The following is a 24,676-nucleotide window of genomic DNA, read 5'->3' on the forward strand; positions in this document are numbered from 1 at the left end:
CTTGGAGGAGAAATAGTTGTTGGTTGGACCGTTTCTTTCCTCCTTTGTCACTTCTCTGTCTCAAGAGCATGTCTGTTCTCCTCAGAGTGAGCTGTGGGTTGGTGTATGAGGTGGCACCACTGTGTTCTGTTTGCCACCAAGTCCTCCCAGTTTTTTGGGTTGATTCTTCCTTTTTAAGGGGTACTTTCAGTATGTCTTTGAAGCGTTTCTGCTGCCCTCCACGAGCCCTTCTTCCCTGACTTAACTAAGAGAAAAGTATTTGCTTCAGGAGATGGGTGTCAGGCATACATACACACAGTGGCCAACTCAATGGAGTTGGTATTTCATGGCCTGTGTTTCTATACTGCTGGTGTTGGCTGCAGAGAGAACGCTGATGTTAGTATATCAGTCTTCCCAGCTGATCTTGAGAATCCTCCTGAGGCAGCGCTGCTGGAACCATTTCAGCCGCTTGAGATGTCATCTGTAGATTACCCAGGTCTCACACCCATAGAGAAGGGTGGGGATGACAACTGCCTTGTAAACCAAGATCTTGGTGCCTATTTGCATATCCCTATCATTGAAGGCTCATTTCAGTAGTCTTCCAAAGGATGTGCTGGCACAGAAGATCCTGTATTCAATTTCTGTGTCAGTGTTGGCTGTTTGGTAGAAGTGGCTGCCACAGTATGAAAAATGGTCTATTTTCCAGAGGTTCTCCACCGATAGTGATTTGTGGAGTATGAAGAGTAGTTTGTGCAGGCGAGCACCTGGGGTTTCCCAATGTTGAGAGAGATACCCAGGCTGTGATAGGCATCTGTGTGTATGAGAATGATGCAGTCATTTAGTGATGCCAATTCTCATGATCTCAGATTTTGTTTGGAGACGTCGGAAATTGAGGAGTTGGCCATTCATACAATACTCAATCCTGATTCCATTAGGAAGGTGGTCACAGATGAAAATCAGGATCACAGCAAGGTAAAGGGAGAAGAGTGTTGGAGCAATGACACAGCACTGCTTGACACCAGCACAAATGATGAATGACAAATCTTTGTGCAGGAACTAGAGAGGTATTGCCCTCCTCTATATTGCAGGGAAGATCCTTGCTCGGATTCTACTAAACCTTCTCCTCCCCCTTTCCAAAGAACTCATCCCTGAATCACAGTGCGACTTCAGGCCATCCAGAGGCACAACTGACGTGATCTTCATGGCATGATAGTTTCAGGAGAAGAGCAGAGAGCAACACCAGGAACTGTTCATGGCATTCATCAGCTTAACCTAGGCCTTTGATACTATCAATCATGATGCCCTATGGAAGGTGCTGGGTAGGTGTGGCTGTCCACTGAAATTCATTTCCACCATCAGACTACTCCATGATGGGATGACTGCCACTATTCTGTGCAATGGCTCAGAGATCAAACCATTCATCATTCGCTATTATACTAGAGTCTGTGGAATCATGCTAGCTTACACCAGATCTGAATTTTCCACCTTTTTCCATAGAGTTTGTAAAGTGCTTTGGACTCTTTGGGTCAAGAGTACTCTACAGTACAAAATGTCAGAAATAATTATTAGTGGTACTAGCATAGGTTCTATATTAGACGTTTTACAACTTGGTTTTGTTTTTGTAACAGTTTTGGTTATATTAGCACATAGGACAGATAATCAGACTGATAATTTCTTTGTCCACAAATAAATAATCTTATTTTTCTGATTGTACATATTTTCTGTTAATAAATATGACAGTTGTGAATACATGGATGGATAGTATGTCACATCTGTGATTTAGCATCTTCCCCACTATTTCTTCTGCCTGACATGCTAATAAGCCTATGTGGTAAGCCAGAAAAAAGCAATTTTCTCCTGAGGTTAATTTCTTTGGGCTTCCCACCTGAAGTGGGAAGTTGCATATACTATCTAATTTGCATTTAACTGGAGGAAATTTAGTTAGTTTTAGGCAGAGCTGATGTAGTGCAAATCCTTATTGGTATATTGGGTGTCTTGCAATGCCATGTAAGTGATGTTTTCCTTCCAAAATCAATTTTAAAGTAGAAGAACAGGACATCTTTGGTTTCCCCAGGAAGAGGAATAAAGCAACAATGGATATGCCAATATCCGTTCTCATGACAAAAAAATGGCAAGGAAGTCTATATTTCCAAAGGCTTTTCAATTCAGATTTCCAGCCTGCCTACCTAGCTCATTCTAAAGAATCTATACAAGAGTGCCAAATGGGTTAATGACTGCATTGTAGTGGTCTGAAGTCACAGCTGCAGCAGACATGCAGAGTAATGGGGACGTTAAATGAGTGACAGGTGAACAAAGTTAAGGATCATGGAATTAAGGGTTTACTTTAAATGAAGGAAGAGTGTGAATTCCAAGCTCTATAACAAAAAAAAACAACCAACAAGCTATAATGTGTTGGAGAAGCAGGAAGTGAATCTTTACACTCTTCTTTTCCCTGTGCTTTCCCTTTCATTATACATTTTATAAAGTTGTTTTATTTGAATAAAATGCTGCCATCATAATTGATATTTAGAATGCTTATTTATAGAATGGTAAATTTTCTATCATGCAGGCTTGACATTGTTGACTTCTGCTGTTATTCATCCTTTTTATGAAATTTTCTTCCTGTTGGCCTATGTCACAGAGCCAGCTCTACTTGAGGAAGGAGAAATTCAGTGGCTTATTATGTTGGGTAGCAAGTCCATCCAACAGCTGACACACTTTTCAGGCCTGATCCCAAATTGTTCAGTGGAAATGTCGAATCAGGTCCTTCAAAGCACAAGCTGTGTAGTTTCTCCAGATGAATTGATTCAAACTCACTGAAAGGCTCCCATGGAATTCGAAGGACTTTGAACTAGGCCTTCTGTGCACAACAGTGAATTTCATCTTGATTTTTTTTTAAAGTTCTTTGCTTTCACAGGTAGATGTGCTAATGGGTTTCATCCTCTCTTATTATCATGGGAAGCTGAGTTTTAAAAATGGGACTTCGGGTAATTCCTTAAACTGCCATAAAGAGATATAAAATTATAATCAATAATATTATTTCCCTTTCTTTCAGACGTAAACAACCATTCAGAAGCTTCCTTTCTTGACAGAATACCAAACAGCCATATCAAGTTTGGTGGCCATAATTTAAGAAGTTAGCCAGGGTTCTGGCTCAGAAAATGGAAAACATTATGCACAATACTAGTTATTCAATGTGTGGAGTATATGTGGTAAATTGTGGGCACAGAGAACACATTATCTACCTGGGACAATAAATGAAAAGGGTGGAGAGAAGCCTGCTAAAATGATAAATATTTTTTAAAGTGTTTTACAAACCTTAATAAATTATACTTCACAAAAATCCTTTGGTACTCTAAGGTAAATATGATTAAACCTATTTTGAGATAAGGAACCTGAAGCCCAGAGAGGTTAAATGACTGGCTGACAGTCACAAACCAAGTCACAGTTGGGAATAGAATCCAATTCTTCTCCTTCCTTCTCATGCCTTTAGAACCAGGAATATAATTTTATTTTAAAGAAATGCAGATAGTTGACTGTCTGTTTCTAAAAACCCACGATCCACGGAACCAATACAGCAAGTTCAGCAAGCATTATCCATTAACTTTCTTAAAATCTAAAGGTATCTATTTAATGTGTTAAACCCCCACCAAATCTCTTCTTAGTGACATTCTTCTCAGTGAAAACCAATCAATAAAAACATGGAAACCAAACTCCTACTTTTTTGACTGCTCTGTATTTCAACAAAAATAGCTGAATGACTGATGCCATTTTTAGAAAAAACACGCACTGGCTGGCAAATTCTCTGCTGTATTTCAGCACAAAGCAAATTAAAAGGTCCTTCGCCACAATTCATATGCATGCACCCATGTACATTCACCTGCAAGATCAAAGTCCAAATTATGAAGAATGGAATTGAAGTTGGGGAAAAGAACTATAGTTCCCCTTAACTATGGGCCAAATCTTGCAGGTCTTACTCAGGTCTGGTCTACACTAAAAAGTTAGGTCGACCCAGCTACGTCACTCAAGGGTATGAAAATCCACACCACTGAGTGACAAAATTAAGCAGATCTATCCTCCTGGGTAGACAGCACTAGATGGATGGAAGAATTTTTCCGTTAACCTTGCTACTCCCTTTTGAGGAGGTGGGTTGGCATGTTTCAGTTTCAAAAAAAATTTACCTTTGCCAACAGAAAAATATTCCACTGGAAAATTTTCAACCAGCTCTATTTATTATTTATAAAGCACCATTTGTGTATATGTTTTTAAATTTTTTTTTGTTCTTTATCTTTTTCATTGTGGGCAGTTTTTGGACTCTCTCTAGCTAACAAACAATTTAATGTTTCAAAAAGCCATCTACAGTTTTGTGCCCTACCTTAGCCTAGAGTCTCTGCACTTAATAATATCAAATTAAAATGACATTATTTAAAGACCAAGTCCTGCAAAGTTTTAAATACATACTTTATGTACTGCTAGTAGCCCCCTTAAAGTGTATGCAACAGCTCTTACTGTGTAAACTTAAAGGTATTTGCAGGATCAGGGCCCAAGTTTCTAAGAGCACAAGTGCAGAGAAGCAATTTTATACATGGTGCTAAGAGCATTGCTATTTTCCATTAAAACAGTATTTGTTCCATTGAACTGTATAAAGTCCTCAAGACTAATACATCAATAAGTACCCTGTACATTTCCCTTGACATTTGGAGCTGATGTTTTGTTCACTGAACAATTGTAATAATTTCACTAGTATTGTAGGGAATCCAAAGGACCTTTGGAATCATTACAAAACACTGTCCGACTTGTATTATTAAACACTGTATCTGGTCTGAAGAAGAAGTCAATGAAATGATCATAAATGGAAGCAACTGTCTTAGAAACTACTACAGGTTTTATGCGGATGTTATTTGAAGACCGTATTTTAAATTGTGGGAACTGAAGGACCTTTTTCAAACACAATAACTGTCTGTCTGGAACTGACCTGCTAACTTGGAGGAACTTGCCTATTGAAGTTAACGAAACAAAGTTGTATGGAGATTTGAACTGGATCCCAGTAAAATACTTATAATGTGTATAGGGCTTAGACTATTGACTGTCCTGGCAACATAAGGAATTGGGTGGAGGGGTTAAATACAGAAAGAATGGATTTAGTCACATGGAGAGGTTTATTATAAATGCTGCGCAAAGAGGATATTGTACATGTGAGAGGGCTCAGACAAATCAACCTTCTTTCAGATAAAGTCAAAAACTGTCCAGCTCTGCAGAAGTGATGCAAACACAACTAAACGAATCCCATATTTTAAACGTGTTCTTTGATTTGATACCATAATATTAAAATAGATTGATAACAAAGAGAAGTAACATCAGCATATTCCCCACTCACACAGAGGACTCAATGTTCAGCTCTTTGTGTCAGAGGTGAGTGCGATTTCTCCTCTCCCCATATAAAGAGAAGTGGGGGGAACCCGAAGCACCCATCTTTCTTCTTTTATATCCAGTGTAGATTAACTGATCCCAGTCGATTCCATGGTTGCTGGGCTACAGTAATCAAGGCAGATACCACTTCAGTGGAGGAATTTAATTCCATTTCTTGCAACTGAGACTATACCTGAAGTGAGGGGAATGCAAAATTCCAAACTTCTGAGAAGGATTTTAACCTCCTTACCTCTAAGGATTGCACAGGGTTTTCAAGAGGCAAAAACACTTATTTCTTGTGTTGTGACTAATATGTAAAACTACTAATTGATTATGGGTATCATACCAGAATGGAGAAATAATTCTTTGCATGTGACAACAAAGTGTGTTGAAAGGACCCTGCATCTGTTTAATAAATACTAGTTTCCTTAAAGGACCATGAGCCCCAATTTCTGACAGCACCCAAATAGACTATTAGTTTAAAGTGAGGAAACAGCCAAAATATAAACAAGGAAGAAGCGTTTAGAGCTTACAATAATTCTCTAGTCTAACTCATAAAAGGGAAGTGTTAAGGACAGAGATGCCCACAAAACTTTGAATGTCCTTGTTTGTGCTGATTTGTAAAGAACTCTTCCTCCCAAAATAGTGGACTGAATAAGCCACTACCCATGCAAGAGAAAAGGGAATGTGATACTATGATTGAATACCTTTGAGGGCCTGGGTCTAACTCCAATGGAAAGTTAATGGGAGTTTGGGGCCTAAATATATTCATAATAATAGTTATGGCTGCTAATCTGTACAGGGATGAGCAGCAAAGGTAACCGCTCAATGACCTACTGAAACAGAACCACAATGCTTTCTAGGTAAAAAACAACTCCAAATGCAATGTCTCACTGTGCAGCTATCTACACAGATCCTGTGTAGAAGCAAGAGCTCCTGGCTTCACAGGTGGGATATGGCGCTGGAGACCTTGCTTCTGCTAACCTATCATTTCATACTTGCAGCTGGCATTTACACCAGAGAAGACAGGCAGACTCTGACTTGGCCTGCTGCGTCCAGAACCCCAGTTGTACAAAAGAAGAAGAGAGCCTTAAGTTACTAATGATAATAACTAATCATTTTGAAGTTTCCAAAATGCGTCACATGCTTCACAGACTACAAAGAAAACTAGTTGGCACCTGTGCCAGCTAGTTTGCAATCTAAATGCACATGTGATATCAGCGACAAAGTATGGAACGGAGGGCAGAGAAAGAAGGTTGGAGGCTACAGCAATATGATCACCTGGTGATTCCATGATGGTTGTGCACATCTGGGTAGTTCTGGGTTATGATTTTTAATATATAAATTCTGCTTATTGTGGGCACCACAGAAGAGGAGGGAACTCAGGAGGGATTTATATGAGGATAGACTCATACTAGCGGGATGGCTAGATGGCCTAGAAGTGACTGTGAAGAGCATATGGTTTAATTTAATGCAAGAGACTTTGTAGATTATAATTGAGTAGATAATTGGGAAAGGATGGTAATTGTTTATGAGATGGAGGGATTTAGTAATTATTCAAAGCTGTTTTAGAAGACTTATAAATACTCTTGACGAAGGCCCAGGAGGAGCCAAAACATTGGCTCAGTCTTCTCACTGCCTCTTAAGAATTAATGTTTAAACATACATAATAAATCCATAAGTAAAATATAATAGTGTGCTTAGGATAAATAGTTAGCTTGATGGTCAGATTATGAGAATCTTGAGTAGCAGAAGACTCATACATTTAGCTGTCCTTATGAAATCTTTTCCATCTGGGGCCAAAAACTCATAAGGATAAGCAGAGGTGAAATTTCAAGCCAAACTGGAAATGGAAATCAGAACTCATTCCTGTCAGGGATCCAGTTAGGTATGATATGTGCAGTGGTGAGTTTTGAAGCTTGAATTTGACTCTCACCACTTCCCCACATACACAAGTTTGAAAGGGTTTGGCTATAATGTTCCAGTTTTGGCTTAACTACAATAAAAAATGAGTTACAAAAAAGCCTGTTTTACAAAGTAATTGGTAATGTCCCATCAATGTAGGTTTTGCATTTACCAAATAGTGGTATACACTATACACACATTAGTACACACACACACACACACACACACACACGTGAGCACACAGAGGTGTTGGACCTTTTGTAACTTACACTTCTTTTGCTATGAAAAATTAACATTTATATTAATAATTTTTAATAATTATTTAAAATTCTGGTCTGTCAACATGTCTGAACAAACAAATCTGAGGCTGACAAACAACAATCACATATACCATATATTTCTTTTCTACAGTATGCCTCTCCAGAAAAGTCTGAACGTGTATTTGAAATAATTAGATTTTGTTCAGTAATCAAACTCAATCAAATGGATTCTCTGTGAACTACTTTTATATCCACAATGAGAAATGTGTGTCATATTCTCTGTAAATTTGCATATTTTTCCATAAACCTAAAACCAATCAATTTTGAAGAGTTATGATAATATAAAGAATCTGAGGCAATTACATGTCTTTTAAACAGGGATTCAAAATGCATTTCACTGACAGTATTCATGTAGTAAAATAGTCAAAACTTCTTTAACCCTTTTAGTGACAACTCAATTAAGCTGTAATGATTGAGGCCTGGGACATTTCCTCAGGCTTAATGACTGGCTGAGAAAGTTGATAGCCTGAGGTGAAGCCAAGGGCCATTAATTCCCTCTGGTCATTAATTCCCCAGGAACTGCCTTAGGCCAGCGTTGTTATTGACATTATAGAGTGGTATTCTGAAGATGTATTTGGCGTTCTCTTATTTGTTAGCAAATAAACTGTTTATTAAAGAATTATATTTTAAACTGTCCCCTACATCTTCTGTGAGAGAATAAGAAGTTCCCTTTTCATAGCATAAAGTGATAGTTGGGAGAGGGAGAGAGAAACCTCTCTCACAGGTAGATGGGTAAATTAGTGGTACTATATCTCCCCAGAGATTATGCCAAATATCTAATCTTTAAATGCAATTGTCAAATGTAGGCACAGGGGGTTCATTTTTTATAAAGAAAAAGGAATAATGCACGGTGCTGTGGGTTGGGCTTAGTGACTTGCTTAAAAAACTTACTTTAGTGTCAGTCCAGGTGGAAGATACATAACCAAAGACCCTTTCCAAATTTACCAAACAGTTTACACTTACCCTTTCAAAGGCAAGTTTTCAAGAGGACATCCTGACCCAGAGAAGAAAGTCTAGGCTCTAGGATTCTGAGCAGGCAAGGTGAGCATCAAATTTTAGCCCATAATCAATTTTTCCAAGAGATTTCTGTCACAAAGAGATGGCTTCCAACATTGGCTAGAGCATAAGAACTAGGGGATATGCAAGAATGAACTGTTTCAATAAAGTATTTCCTTTCTCTTGTTACTGGTTGTGCTATTACCAATGTTGATATTCAGGAAATTATTACTTTCTTATCCCCTGCCACTGGTTCAATGCATACTCACTGAGAGTTGGAACAAAGGACAGACATGTGCAAAGATCAGGGTGATGAGTCCCCATACTTTCTTTACCCACACAGTGCCATACAAGAGCAATACAAAGCTTCTTTACATCAAAATAGTACATAGCAGATGAAGTGTACTGGTAAAACTAGTTCTTTACTTGCATTTGCATTGATAAAAGACTGTTAATGACACTGGGAAAGGATATTAGGGAGAGTCCTAATCCTAAGAGTTCCTGAGTCCCTATATCTCCATGGTTCAAGAGCTCCTGCTGTGCACCTGTCTAGTTTCCTTGCCATGTTGCCTCCATGTGCAGTGAAACCAAGGCATCAGTTCCATGAATAGCCTTTCAAGCACTGATGCCCTAGCTAGAATTTGGTCATGGAAACCTTTGAAGAGCAGTAAAGTTATGCTGAGTAATCTACCAACGAGAATTCTTGAAACATGTCCAGTCTCTCTCATACCTCTGTCATGACAACCACTAGAATTGTTGCATGCAAGTTAGCTGTAGAGGATGAGTGGTGATTAGTTGTGTTACTTCTGATGCCACTAAGGCCCTACTAAAGAGTTATCTGTAGTTTACATAATCTTAACAATGAGATACAACAATCATTAATAACTCAAGTTAATTGCAAGCTAATTTCTTCAAGTATAGCCATATGCACAAGATTTAAATGGCTTTTACTATATGGAAAGTTTGAATAGTCTGCATTATTTCATTATTCAGGTCATTTGGGATAAAAGAGATTGACACAGATGTTAATTTTATTAAAGGATCCAGGCTTTAATTACTTTAAGTCATAAACTGATTAGCATCTTTTCTTTTAAATTCTCAGAAAGTTGATTCAGTATTCAAAGAGTAAGTGCTATAAGTCTGGGGAGAATGTGCATTTTTCATACATAGCAATGAGGTGGAATGCCTCTTTTAAGTGTAAAACAGAACTCATTCTTAACCATGGAGTAGTGATTTAGCCTCAATAATGTAAGGGCTAGATCAGGGATTGGCAACTTTTGGCACGTGGCACGTCAGGGAAATTCACTGGTGGCCGGGCCGGTTTGTCTATCTGCAGCATCCACAGGGTCAGCCGATTGCAGCTCCCACTGGCCGCCGTTTGCCATTCCAGGCCAATGGGGGCTGCGAGAAGCAGCGTGGGCCAAGGGATGTGCTGGCTGCTGCTTCCCACAGCCCCCATTGGCCTGGAATGGTGAACCACAGCCAGCAGGAGCTGCGATTGGCCGAACCTGCGGACACTGCAGGTAAACAAACTGGCCCGGCCCGCCAGCGGATTTCTCTGACGGGCTGCATGCCAAAGGTTGCCGATCCCTGGGCTACATGCACACAGGCTACATTAGATGCGGTGATGTGGGATAACTGCCTGAGTTCTTCCCTAGCCTCTGCACCACTTTTAATGTTTTTTTTAAATGAGCAGATTCCTACATTACTGATAAACTTTAAATTACCTCCACTCTGAGACCAACACTGCAATTTGTAAACAAATTGCATCTGTCTTACTAGTAACAATTAAAAATGGTTTATAGTTTCTTTACCAATATCATCTATTCATAATGTGTCTCATTTGAAAGGCCTAAAAACGTACAAGAAATATGCTTGTTGAAGGAAAAAATAGGTAAAAAAAGATATCTACAATATGGTTGATGGTGAGGAAAGCACATTTGTTCAGAATACATTGGAGACTCAGTTCAGGAGCAGGTCATGCTTGTAAAAATATTACCACTGTAATACTGCCAAGGTCATGTCTGAAGGCGGGTTTGGCTGTGTAAGAGCTGGTATGTTAAATATGTACAAGCTACGTACCTTGGGCACCTAATATTTCTAAACATTTTTCCTACTTATTTGTTCATGAGTTAGATTCTGTTAATTTTTTTCTACATGTGCATCTCTTTGCTCATCCTCTGACCCTTTTTTGGCTCATGACTGCCCACTTCCCCCCCTACCCCACATATATACATACACTCCACCTCACGTACTGAATGAATGTCAGACTTAATAAAAAAAAAAAGTCCTGTTGTTGAAAACTAACTGTATGGAAGTACTGAGAGAGAGCTATATTGCATTGTATGCTTAATGTGTGTTCTTGAAAAATGACTTTAAATAAGGTAGAAGTCATTTGTGAATAGGGTCATCAGTAGCATGAATGAAGATAGCCATATGGTTGAAATACAGTAGTAAATATATAGAGAATATGTGATGGAGTCATGTGGTATAAAAGTCTTACTCACACAAGTTTTGCAAGGACTGCATTTATAACAAATGACATCACCACAAGTGAGTTGTATAGTCTTCCTAAACAAATACTGGTGTTAGCATAGAGATTGATCAATTGGAGAGGGTTCAGAGAAGAGCCATGAGAATGATTAAAGGATTAGAAACCTGCCTTACAGTGATAGCCTCTAGGAGCTGAAGCAATTTAGTTTAACAAATAGAAGGTTAAGGGATGACTTTACTACAACCTATGAGTACCTACATGGGGAACCAATATTTGATAAATGGGCTCTTCAGTATAGCAGTAAAAGGATACAATGGCTGGAAGTTGAAGCGAGAGAAATTCAGACTGGAAATAAGGTATACATTTTTAAGAGTAAGCGTAATTAACAATTGGAACAATTTAGGAAGAGTCATGGCTGATTAGCAATTTTTAAATCCAGATTGGTTGTTTTTCTGACATATATGCTCTAGGAATTATTTTGGGGAAATTCTATGGCCTGTGTTACATCTCCTAGATTCTCACCAGGGAATCTATGAATCTACTAATAAAATGAACTAAAGTAATTCATCAGTTATACTTTGCCACAGTTATTCTTTCACCTAGTTAAGATTTCTATACTACCAAACCAGTTCTGTGTAAGACTATTAGAAAACCCAGTAGAATTATTGAGTGGGCAAAGTGAGGCTAGCAATCTACAAGTCTAGAACAAAGTCAATTTATGCCATAATTTGTCACATACAAGTATGACTGATGATTATTGTGACCGCACAATATTTTATATATTCATATTGTGATACTTTTGAAAGAAGAAGAAATCCATTCTACGTTTACTTCTTTTCTGAAATATTTTTCACGGACATTTCCAATGTCCTCTCTCTTTGCAAATGACTAATGGGAGAAAGTAACATTGGAAATGACATTGCAATGTAATCATCCCCATTGTGTATTGTGGTTAAAATTGATTAAAATAATATTGAAACTCCCCCAAGGGATTATGCAATTATAAGTCAAGTCCCAAATGGAAAAGATTTTTGAGAACTTGGCAGATGTCTTAATGAAAATGAAGCATTATTGTAATATATTAGTGCTATTTGTATATTATTGACAGCCAGATCACTAAACTATATAAATTACTGTCCAGGAGAATTGTTGGATTGCTTTTCTTTCAGGAACTGCTTAATCAAATATTACTTTAAAAAACTTAGTTGTTTCATTTTGGTTTTGGTTTTTGATATGCACATTGATAGATAAATGATTAAATTCTGAGTTTTGGTTACTTATTTGCTTTGAATGTTGACAGTTTAAATATTTCGTTCTACCTCCATATTGTTTTATTACAGAATAAATTCAGACTAATGCCACACACTATTGCATGCAATTCTGTCATAAAATATAGTGGAAGAGTCACAACTTTGTGTTTCCTTTAATAAAGCTGTTTACCTGGTATTTCTTCCTTTAAGAGTTTTTGCAGAGAAATAATATTGAGCTCAAAGTGTGAGTAACAGATATAGCCATTTAACAGGACAGCTAATCATATTTTACAATTTCACGCAGGGATTTTTAATTGATTTAAAATTTGTTGCTGCATTAGGCATTTACTTAAAAGGGTTTAATTTTTGCAATGCCTAGAGGATCTGTATATATCAACAAATAGAGTACATTTATTTTAACAGTTTTATTCCTATATCAGGAATTTCTCTTTCACTAAATAAGAAATAAACTATCTGCTGGCAACTACACAATATTTTAGTCTCTAATTTTAAAAGTACACTGTATTTTAATACCTTTTTTTAAACAGATATCAATTTTTATGGAGCAGTACATGAGTTGTTGATGGATAAATCACCCAAGCATGGTTAAAGAGACCCTAATATCCAGATGGTACGAGATCCATTTAATTGTATCCTCTGACCTCATCTCACCTGAGCCTGCATTAAAATCATAATACAGTTCAAGTGTAAAAATGATATACTGTTTATTCGTCCTGTTTATAGAGGGGCAAACACACAGTTAAATTCATATGTCGAAAATTAGTGTAGTCATTTGAAAAGGTTGAGTTAGATCAAACTGACTCTCAGCATTTTATTTGCCCTTTCTTATTTAAATAGCTATATTGCTATAGTTGGACATTTTTAAACGATAGAGGATGTTAAGAAAGAGGTGAAACAGCTTACTGAACATGCGAAAGATTGACTGCTGCATTAGCCACAGGAAGCTATCGAGCATTGTTTAATAATGAAGGGAACAATTCATTTTATTTTTAATTTGTACAATGCACATTAAGGAAAAACTTTTCATATAGTAAAATCCATTGAAAATATTTTAATATTTTGGAGTACATAACCCAACAATCCTCTCTATAGGTTCCATTTTCATTAGTGTAAAATATCTGAATGATGTTTTCCATGGTCCTTACATTTCTAAGCAGTTTATCTTTCATAAATCACAGAACTGAACCTCTCTTCTAATAACTATATTTGCTATGTTTCCATTTCCTTTGCTTTGTCAAGACAGTTTTCCAACAGAAACTGAATTAGGAAAAAGTTATACACACATACAGACACACACAGATTGCTACAGAGGATTGTTTTTAATAATATTATTGCATATGGAAAAAAACTTGATATAATTCAGTTTTATTTTTAGCCCATTTTGAGCAAGCAGAATAGCTGATTTTTAAAGGCATGTGGCAATTCATATCCTAGGATCAAAACTACCATGTGGTTCTCATGCTTTTATAGTCAAACGTTCAGTCCTAAAAACAACAGATACCTCGCACAAAAATACTCAGGGCCCACGACCCTATATTTGTGTCCATAAACTGGAAAATTGCATGTGCAAAGAGTAAGTTAGGCATAGATTGCACAATTTATATTTATGTAATTGTGCTTTGATTCCCAATATAAGCCAGTGTGAAGGAAAATGAGTGTTCTTCTGCTGTCCAGAATGGTACAGAAGCCTATGTTCCAATCCTCAGCTTGATACACAGTGCAAGAGAGAATGTTGGTTTACCAGCCAACATAGAATAAATGCATGCACTATAGTTCCCAGCCCTCAGCAGACTGAAGAGTGCCAGAGCATTCATTATCTAGCACAGAACTGGTGACTGTGTTTTGGGGTCCTTACGAGAATTTCATTAATACAAAAGTGCATGATAATATAAATTAATAATTATTAATAATAAAAATAACCCCTAGATGTCACAACCAAAATCAGGGCTGCATTGCACTAGGCATTGTAGTCTCAACCCTGAAGAGCTCAGTAAAAGTGAACTCATCCATTAGGTTCAATGCTCAGATACCACACTGCTGGGTTCATTACTACATCTAAGTAAGTATACCAGATTTGCTTTTTAAAAATCCATCATGTAATTAGCATAGAAGAAGGAAAATTTACATTCTGGAGAAATATTTTAATGATCTGATCTGCAGCTACAAAAGCATGGAAATTCAGAATTAAGGCACAACTCATGACCCAGAAACTTTCCTCATCTCACACTGCTGAGGGTTATTTTACTTAGTCTTATTTAAGCAACTACATAAGTATAGGTCTGCTACATATATAGGTCTGCAAAATGTCAGCTTGGATTTTTGGCCTCAATTCTAAATTTCCTTGGTTTGATGGTTTATGTGAAATCCTTAACGTTACCCTTTAACATACTATTTGTGGTTGGTGATTAAGTTTTGTGGACTTCTGATTAAGAGTAATTAATTATCCATACTAATTCCATACTTAACAACACTAATGAAATTTCATGTGAAATGAAAAGTAACTATTAACATGTGTATCTACTTAGCAGCTTGTCTTCATTATGCAATAAACAGAAACAAAGTATTATTCTTTGTTACCATTCTAACCAAGGACTTGAGTTAGAATGTTGGAGTGAGCATAAAAGACAAAACCGGAGAGACACAGACAAATAAGCAAAGACACATGCCTAAAATATTACAAATGTATTTACAGAGCTAGGTTAGCAGTTTTACTGCAGATATACTAGATTATAGAGAGAATTGAATAATTTATCCAGCAATTTTCACATAAGCAATATTATTAAAAATGAAGACATGAAAGAAGAGGTTAGTTATAGTGGAGAATATATATAGGCCATGAATAAATGTATTAGGCTGTAAGAATAGTGAATGTTTTAGTAGTTTAGACTAGATTAAAAAACTGTATTGATTTCTGTGAAGTCTTAAAATATCTGCTGGGAAGAAGTATTGCCCACAATTGGCAAAATCAGACCATGTTTATCTGTTTAAACTACAAGCATTTTTTGAATGAGCAGTTCCTTGTCACAATAGCCAGTCAGTTGGACATATTCAATTGCATCCAGACATTTATGTGTGCCTAATATATGATTGCAAACATCCAAAGTACATGCACATATAGGTATTTGCACTGTACGTGGCAGTGAGACACCTAGCTGTCCATGTGAAAGTTGGTACCTAACTGTCCATTTGGAACATGTGTCAAGAATTTGCATATATAGGGCTTTATTCTAAATCTCACACCAGTTTATATCAGGAGTAATTCCACTGAAATCAGGAGTTGCTCCCAGATAAAATAGGTATGAGACAGAATCAGGTCCATCGGCTGGGCATGTGCAAATGTTCATTTGCAAACATATATGCCTAATTGTGAAAATCTGGCTCAGTACCTCATCTGGCTAGATTGAATAAAGGGAGTTAAGAATAAGCCAAAAAGAGAAGAAAGAGGAATTAGTTCCAGCTAACAAAGATGACTGATTTAAAGTTTCAGAAAGCTCAGGAGTTGCTTAAATCATTTTGTTCAGTGGGCCACATTCATCTTTTGACTTAATATTTCCAAGTTTATAGGAAGATTGAATAGGAAATTTATCTGTGCAGGAAGTCTGTTTTCCTTCAGTGACATACCACTGTATATCTGATCCTAGTTAGGGCACTACTGCTGTTGGTCTACTTGGATGGTCTAGGTGAACCCTGGACCATCAAGCTAAAAGCATGTGCTTCTATTGCTTGAGCAGTACATCCCCCTGTCAGCTACAGCAGACTTTAACTTCTTATATTGGCCAGCAAATAGTGAGGGTCACTCTACTGCCTTAGGTTACAACTACATACACATCAACTTACTGTTAAAAGTGGAGAAAGCTATCTGGGTAGTTAAGTGTGGTTTTTCTTTTTTTTAAATTAAATCTCCATTCAGATATAGGATCATAAGCTCCTTGGGACGGGGACCATGTTTCTGTTCCATATTTGTACAGTGACTAACACAGTGGGGTCTGTGGGTCATGACTGGGGCTCCTAGGCACTATTGCAATACAAAATATAATAAAAATAAATAATAAATAATAATAATAAATAGGAGAAAAAAATTTCCTCTGGATTATACCAGTGAAACTGCCTATTGGCTCAATAACTTTACTTTAAAGACAAACTGTAAAAGTGATCCCCAAACTACAAATATTTTCTCATCTCTAGCTACTCTGTCTAAACCAAATCCTGAAGGAAACAAAAAAAATCTGTCCTGTTAGGTCAGCATGTTCATTAAAATGATGCTGGAGGGTAAGGCCAGCACAATTGCCTGTTCAGTGTGAAGAAGGGTGAAAAATCCAACAGTGGTCCAGATTTGATTGTATTAGTGGCGGGGCAAGATTGGTAGCTTGATTTCAGCTTTGGGTAGACAAACAAATAATACTGATGGGCCAGATTCCCAGGTGAATTGTGGCCCTTTCACACTGCTTTAGCAGTGCAAAGCAGGTGGAAAGCAGTTGTATGTCACCAGATGAGAATTCCTCTGAAGAAAGGGAGCTCTCAGCTGGTGCTGCCGGGTTCTGATCCCCTCCTACCCAGCCCCAACATAGGTGGCGAGCAATAGGTGAGGAAAGGCTTGGTATGTCTGGAACACGCTGCTCTCTATCTATGCCAGCTGGCATATGGTCCTCTGGCATTGCTGGGGTCAGCACAGAGCCACTCTGAGAATCAGGGCTCCCTAACAGATTTCCCATGGCCCTCCCCAGCTCTGCTGCAGCAAACAGAAACAATACAGCAAAGACTCTGAGAAAATATGTTATCATTAATGTATCTGGGTATACACTGTTCTCTTCTGCCTACTGCAAACTTCGAGTGACCTCTGTCAGAAGGAAATAGTCTGACTGATAACTGGGCATTAGCCAATGCAAGTTCAAAACTCTATGCACCAAATAAGTGTATTCACTTCTGTATAAGCATATGTGTAGAATTGCCTGCACAGACTGTAAGCATTTTGCAGAAATTATTATCTTTCTGTATGTCTGACAATCAGGGTCCAGACACCCCCAAGGGAAGAACAGAAGATTTAAACCCCCTCAGAATGAGCAGCTGAACCAACTGATTGCATAGTGTATTATTGTACTATAAAAATATATTGAGTAAGGTCTTTTATGAAAGCTTGTAATGTTCTGAACTTGATGGTATATATACTTGATATACATACTTTGCTTATGAATATATGTATATAGAAAACTGTGCTAATAACCTGTACTACAATTTCAACTACACCTCACAGCAGGGAGGCGATCTCTCAAGACAGGTGTTTTCATGAAACTGGCTCCAAATAACAAGCCATTGTCCAACAAGGAAGAGACACTAATGGATCATTAGAGTTAATCTAAAGATATTGAGACACCTCAGCTTGCAAATTAAGAGGGGATTTGAACACTCAATAAACAAGAGTCATCAGGGACTGAGAGGAAAAAAAGAAGGAAAACCATTTTAAAAGCAGGCTTGTGTCTGAAGTCTTTTTATTTGGAAACTGAGGGGTAACCTCTAAGTAGGAAGCTGTCTGTGAAATGCTGGATTTCTCCTAAGCTGGGGGGTACTCTGGAAAACTGTGTAAAGGCAATAAGTAATTGGTATTTAAAAAGGGATTTTCTCTAATATTAGAAGTGTAAAGCCTGAAGTTGTGGCTTTATGTTTGCTTCCCTTACTGTTTTTTCTTTGAATCTGTGGTTCTTCTGTTAAAAAAAAAAGTTTTTATTTTTGACTCAAGCAGGTCTCTGGTATGCAAAATGTATGGTATGCATATGCCAGGGGGTCTAAAAGTTTGCCAGCATGACCACATTGTAATAAATTATTTCCTCCGAGACCTCAGACAGCATGGAGGATGCCATTTTGCTCTTCAGAAAAGCATCTTCTACCTTGTACGTATGGGACATGCAAGGTCACGCTTTGCAGAGGATACCATTTTGTAGAGCAACATGGCATCCTCCATGCATTGTGACATCGTATGCACTGTACATGCAAAAATCACACTGTGTGGAGCAAAATGGCATCCTCCACTCAGTAGGGGTAGGCACAATCCCATCTGCTGATGGCACAACCTGCTTTGGGGTTCCCAGTTACTGTTTGGGAACTGTTGGCATATCCCAAAGTGAATTGGGGGGCTGATTTTGAGGGATGAACCAGAGGAGACAGTCCAAATGTCTGGTATTTAAGAACTTGGGGAGACTTGGGACTGGAAGGGCTGTTAGTGTCATGCTACAAGAAGAAATTATGCTGGTGGAAGCCAGGCTGAGACCTTATAATAATATATGGAGATATCCCTATCTCAAAGAACTGAAAGGTCATCAAGCTCAGGCATCAGCCTCCTGCCTTTACTAGCAAGACCAAGTACTGATTTTACTCTAGATCCCTCAGTGGTCCCCTCAAGGATTGAACTCACAACCCTGGGTTTAGCAGGCCAATGCGCAAACCACTGAGCTATCCCTCCCCTCGTGGTTGTGAGCAGGCTACTGGTTTCAGGGATCTGAACAAAAGCTGCACAGCATAAGACACTCCAAGGTTTCAGGGCAGGCTGTGACAGAACCCCTTACTGGTCTAGGTGTTCCCCAAAACAATGTCTTGACACCCCCCAAGCAACATAGTTACACTCTTATAAGTGCACATATGGAAAGATTCTCCTGCCGAAATAGCTACTGCTGCTCGCAGAGATAATTTTCTTATGCAGACAGGAGAGCTCCCTCCGGTCGGCATAGAGTGTCTTCACTGGACATGCTGCATTGGAGCAGTTCCACCGCTGCAGTGTTGTATGTGCAGACACGCTTTTAGTCACTCAAGGATGTGTATTTTCCACACCTCTGAGCAACGTTGTTATACCAACGTAAGTTTGTAGTGTAGACCAGGGGTAGGTATGACCAGACAATGAATCCTAGGCATAGCTTCCCTAGCTGCACAGGGCTGCATTCACTCAAAGAGCATCAGCTAAAAATAGTATTTAGGCTACATATCCATCCATCTGGTGACCATTTCACATATTTTCAGAACCTGTTCCTTTCCTTTGTTTTGCTGTGGGGATAAATACATTCACCTTATTTAATCTTACATTCACAATTATTTTCTCTAATGAAAACCACAGTACTGCTCTAACCCTGGTTTCTACAAAACTTTGCTGTGCTGAGAACTTCTGGGGTCATCAGTTAGGATTACAAAGGTGACTGCAGATTGGGGTTTGTACTGAACACATTTTAAACAAATTCTGCACAAATACTGTACGTCACTTCCCATTATTCTTTGTTTTCAGTTGAGGTTGCCCTTTATATCAAACCTCATGGTGTTTACTCTATTTTGCCTTTATTAAAGAAAGCTTCACAAAAAGCTAAAACTAAAAAGAGGGAGTTAAAAGTTTAAAGTTCATTCTGTTTATAAAGACTTCAATACATATCTTACAACCCTTAGTATACTCTACATTTTTCAAGTAAAGCCATTAGAAAAAGTATTATGGCCTGCACTCTAATATTTAACCTACAAATGTTTATATGTAATATTGTTACTGTATTCTAGCATTCCGTAATGAGGCTCAATGAGGTTTTTGTTCAGAGCAGAAAGTACAAGGAATTGCCCAGATTATTGAATAGGTATGTTCTTAACAAGAACTGTCACTCTTCCCCTCATCCCTGACGCTTCAAAATGATGGAATCTGCAATCTTCTCGTTCCTCTGGTTAAGGCACTTACACTAAGACCTTACCTCTCTCAGTGGGGGAAGCGTGGGTGTAATGTGGTGTGACTGACCACTACACCTCCTGCTGGCTGTCTGAGGGATTAGCTCTACTAACCAGTGCTTCCTGTTCTGGTGGTATCTAGCTGCAGTCACTTCTGCTCCAGAACCCACGTCACTTCCAGGACTGCAGCGTCCTCTTCATGACACAGCCCTCCAGCCATGGTATACTCTGTTCTTCCCCCTTCCAGGAGAACGGCAGTCCACTGTCCAGCTACTTCCCAATTGTATGGCCACTTCCGCAGTGGCTGCAGGAGGAGGGTGACAACCTCCAAATCCCAGCCCAGGAACCCTGTAGATGGCCACAAGTTGCTGCATCCCCTCTGACTCCTCAGTTCATTTCCCTGGGCTACTTCCTTGCAATCTCCCAGCACCTTCTTCGCCCTTACCTCAGGGCTTCAGCATGACAGTCTTAGTAACTAGTCAGGAGCTCTCTCTAGCTTCCTCAGTCCCTGCTGGCAGCACTGCTCTGTCCAGGGTTACTGGCTCTCCTTTCTCTTGCTAGGAGCCTTATCTTTCCCCCTCAAGCTTCAGGCAACTACTACATCTGCTCTACCCTGAAGCTCCTCTTATATGAGCCTGCCCAGCCCTTATTGGCTGCTCCTCACAGCCCCTCTCCTATTGGTTGCTTTATGTGCAGCCTTCCTTACACAGCCAGTAAGGGGCAGACACCCCATCACAGTGGGCTACAGCACTACGTATGACTTCAACTAGTGGAGTAACTACACTCATAGTACAGTGAGATCCCCACCCTTCCCCACTATTCACAAGGGAACTGAGCAGTGTGTCCCCTCTTTCCCTCCTACACTTCCACCCCAATAAGGATTTAAACAGCTCCTTCTCCTCAAGTATTCCCTCCCACAATCCTCTTTCCAAATGTCCATGTCCTCCTCCCTCTCCCATCAAAACATTTCTCCCTCCATAAGGCTCCCCCGCCCAGAGCCCCAGCCCCGCAACTTCCCTCACCAAGGCTTGACCCCCAAAGACCCTGTCCTCATCTCCACACTTCTCCTGCCAAGCTCCACCCCCAGAGACCCTGCCCCCACAACCCCAAATTTCCCCCTGCCAAGACTCCATCCACAGAGCTTCTTTACACACACACTCCAAGATTTTGTTGCCTTGAAGATCCTTCCCTGAGTTTGTGTTTCCCATCTCAGTTCTGTTCTGATCCTCTGTTATAACTTTCCTACTCAGATCTGAACCTTAGAGTTCAGAACATGAGAACTAGCATGAAACCTCCAAACTTAATTACCAGCTTGGATCTGATATCGCTGCCACCTGCCAGAGAATTCCAGTGTCTGGCTCACTCTGGTCTCCCCAAAACCTTCCCTGGGGAACCCCAAGACTCAGATGCCCTGAGTCTCACCACAAAGGGAAATAACCCACTTCCCTTCCCCCTCTTTACCTCCTCCCAGATTTCCCCGCCCTGGGGACCCTAGGATACTCCCTGCTTCAAATCCTTGAAACACCGCACCGAGAAATCAAATATTTCTCTCCCCTCACCCAGAGGTTATGCAAATTCAGGCTTAGTAAATCTAATACAAAGAGATTCTCTCTTCCCCCCTGCCTTCTTCCTCCCACCTATTCCCTGGTGAGCTGCAGACTCAATCCCCTTGAGCCCCCACTAAAAAAAAAAAAATCCAACAGGTCTTAAAAAGAAAGCTTTATATAAAAAGAAAGAAAAAGACATAAAGTTGGTCTCTGTATCAAGGTGACAATATGCAAGGTCAATTGCTTAAAAGAAAAAATGAATAAACAGCCTTATCCAAACAGAATACAATTTAACACATTCCAGCAACTACACACATGTAAATACAAAAAAACAATATAAACCTATTGTCTTACTATCCTTGTACTTACAACTTGGAAACAGAAGATTAGAAAGCCTGGAGATAGAGAGAGCACTCTCAGAGCCGAGAGGGTCACCGAACCAAGATAAAGAACACAGAACTCACACCCAAACTTCCCTCCACCCAGTTTTGAAAGTATTTTGTCTCCTGATTGGTCCTCTGGTCAGGTATTTCAAGTCACTGTTTGTTAACCCTTTTATAGGTGAAAGAGACATTAACCCTTAGCTATCTGTTTATGACATCCTCATACCTGAATCTCCTTCATGTGGGGAAGAGGAGGGGCTACTGCTGAGCTGAGGCTGAGATTCAGACTGTCCTCTGGAGCTGGCTCAGACCCTGGTTTCGCTGGCTTGGAATGAACTGTGTTCCAGAGAGCAGCGTCCTGCCTGCCAAGCAGAGGGTCAGAGCAACTACTGAAGGCTGCAGCTGCGGCTATCTCCTTCCTATCCATTTGATCAATCAGCTCATCTGATCAGTAGAGTAGGTTGTTGGTGAGTGCTGAGCTGCAGCACCAAACTGCCTCAAGCTGTTCCTTCTGCCTCCTTCTACCTCCCCTCCAAGTGGGAGCCAACATTTATGGGACAGAAACATAGTGTTATGAATCCAGTGCTGGAAGTTGTGTAAGTCCCATCTATAATTTAGACAAGGCCTTCAGTGCTTTCTATCTTCAATTTAATCTTCATTAATTTCAATCACTAGACTCCCTGGTTACAACCTGACTGACAGAAAGCCAGGGATGGTCATTTAGGTGCTGTTAAAAATCCCAGTAGGAACTGATCTGCATCTTTAGATATCTAAATACCTTTGAAAATCTAGTCTTAAGAGATCTAGTTTACATGGGAAGGCACAGTCCCTGAACTGTGGAGAGGCTGTGGTAGATTCAGTTGCAATATAGTAGGAATACCTCAGAAATCTTGTAAGGGGGTGACAAACTTGGCATATCTGCCAATTAACAATCACCCTAAAATCCATAAAAAACTGCTCCAACACAATTAACCAACAACATCCAGTCAGGCAAGAGTGTGGAATTTATAAACTAATCACATTCATATTTTTCAAAAGTGCTATTTAAACAAACAGATCCATAAATCTCGTACTTTCCAGTTTGGGCAGATTCTCCATACTTATACTCAAGTCTTTTGGGAGATATGTAAAATAATATAGTCACCACAACATTTGAAAACCTTTTCCAGGAGATTCAGGATGTGCCATAACTGCCATTAATTATTGTGGGTCCTGAGAAGAAGACCATGCAGAGAATTCTGGCTCTTGAAATTATGATAGAAATTTGATGAAAGAGAATTTAATTTAATTAACAACATCCCATTTCGTCATCAAATTTCAGTCATCTCATTCAACACAGGATTCATAACAATATAGATTTGAAAGCCAAAATGAACCATTATGATTATATAATGTGAACTCCCATGTAACACAGGCCAGGATTAAGAGTAATATATTATGAAACTCAAAGAATTTAAGTAGCCATTGAAAGAATTGCACCATATGATTGTGGGTGCTCACCAGACTGCCAAATTGTAAGTCAGGAAGAGACCCATCTGCACTTTCTCTGGTAGGGTCTGGCTCTGCATGTTTACTATGGGGCTGCAGTCTGAAGTATACACTTGCCTTTCTTGATTTAGTGCATTGCTTTGAATAGCAAATCGTGTATGCATTCTGTTTCTGTATTTAAGTAATCTGGTGCTAGAAAGAGTCTTCATTAGATCCAAAAGTGAGTGAGGCATATATATAAACATTTTTATATAAACGTTCTCCTTAATGCACTGTATATACTTGTTAATAGCTTTTCTTCTCATAAATAATTTTTAGATTTGAATCATTTTTTCAATAGATATATGTCCAATTAGCCAGGGAAAATAGAATTGTATGACTGCCAGTCTCCCAGGTATAGCTGGATTTTTATTCCCCATTTGTTGATGGACTCTGAAAATAAGCCAATAGGTTATGGAGCAGGAATATCATACTGGTCATATAAACATACTTATCTAAAAAGCACGACAAAGAAAGAAACCAAACTGTGTAAGTTTCTAGACACCAGCACAGCATTCATTTACATGTTGTTTACGCATCTGTTGACTCTGTTATATAATTAAAACTGCTTTGTTGCCAGTGAAATTGTCAGTTTTCATGGCATGTACTATATAATGTCTTTGAGTTATGCTATCAAAATAAGACATGTGACAATTTTAGAAGTGTAAAAAACAAATGAAACGTGTATCATTACCCATACTTATCTCAATCATTGGTGCAGGAATAGATTCATGAAGTAGCACTATAACAGGTTCTGTCTTTGGTTTTTGTCATAGGAAAGTTGTACTGGTCATGTTTCATGGCTTACTGTTGCACTCTTCTTATTACACTATTTGTCATAAAAATGGAAGTTTTAAGAAGAGTAGTTACAAAACCTGCTTTTCCTTTGGTACATTCTGTGAAAATCAGCATAATGCAGTAGAGCTCCTTGACTTCCTGGTTCTGGGACTTGAATAGTTGGCTCTTCCCAACCTCTCCTTTTTCCACATCCTTGGCAACCCATGACAAAGAGGAAGAGTGGCCATTCGCTCCAAACACAGACTATTCCAAGTGGTGCAGTCAGCAACTGTTCTTTCACAAACTACACTGAGCATTAAAATTAGGGGGGTAGATCCACTGCCAGTGTAAATTTTCACAGCACCTCAATGACAATTTACATGAG

This window comes from Gopherus flavomarginatus, chromosome 10, assembly GCF_025201925.1.
Source record: "Gopherus flavomarginatus isolate rGopFla2 chromosome 10, rGopFla2.mat.asm, whole genome shotgun sequence".
Lineage (NCBI taxonomy): Eukaryota > Metazoa > Chordata > Testudines > Testudinidae > Gopherus > Gopherus flavomarginatus.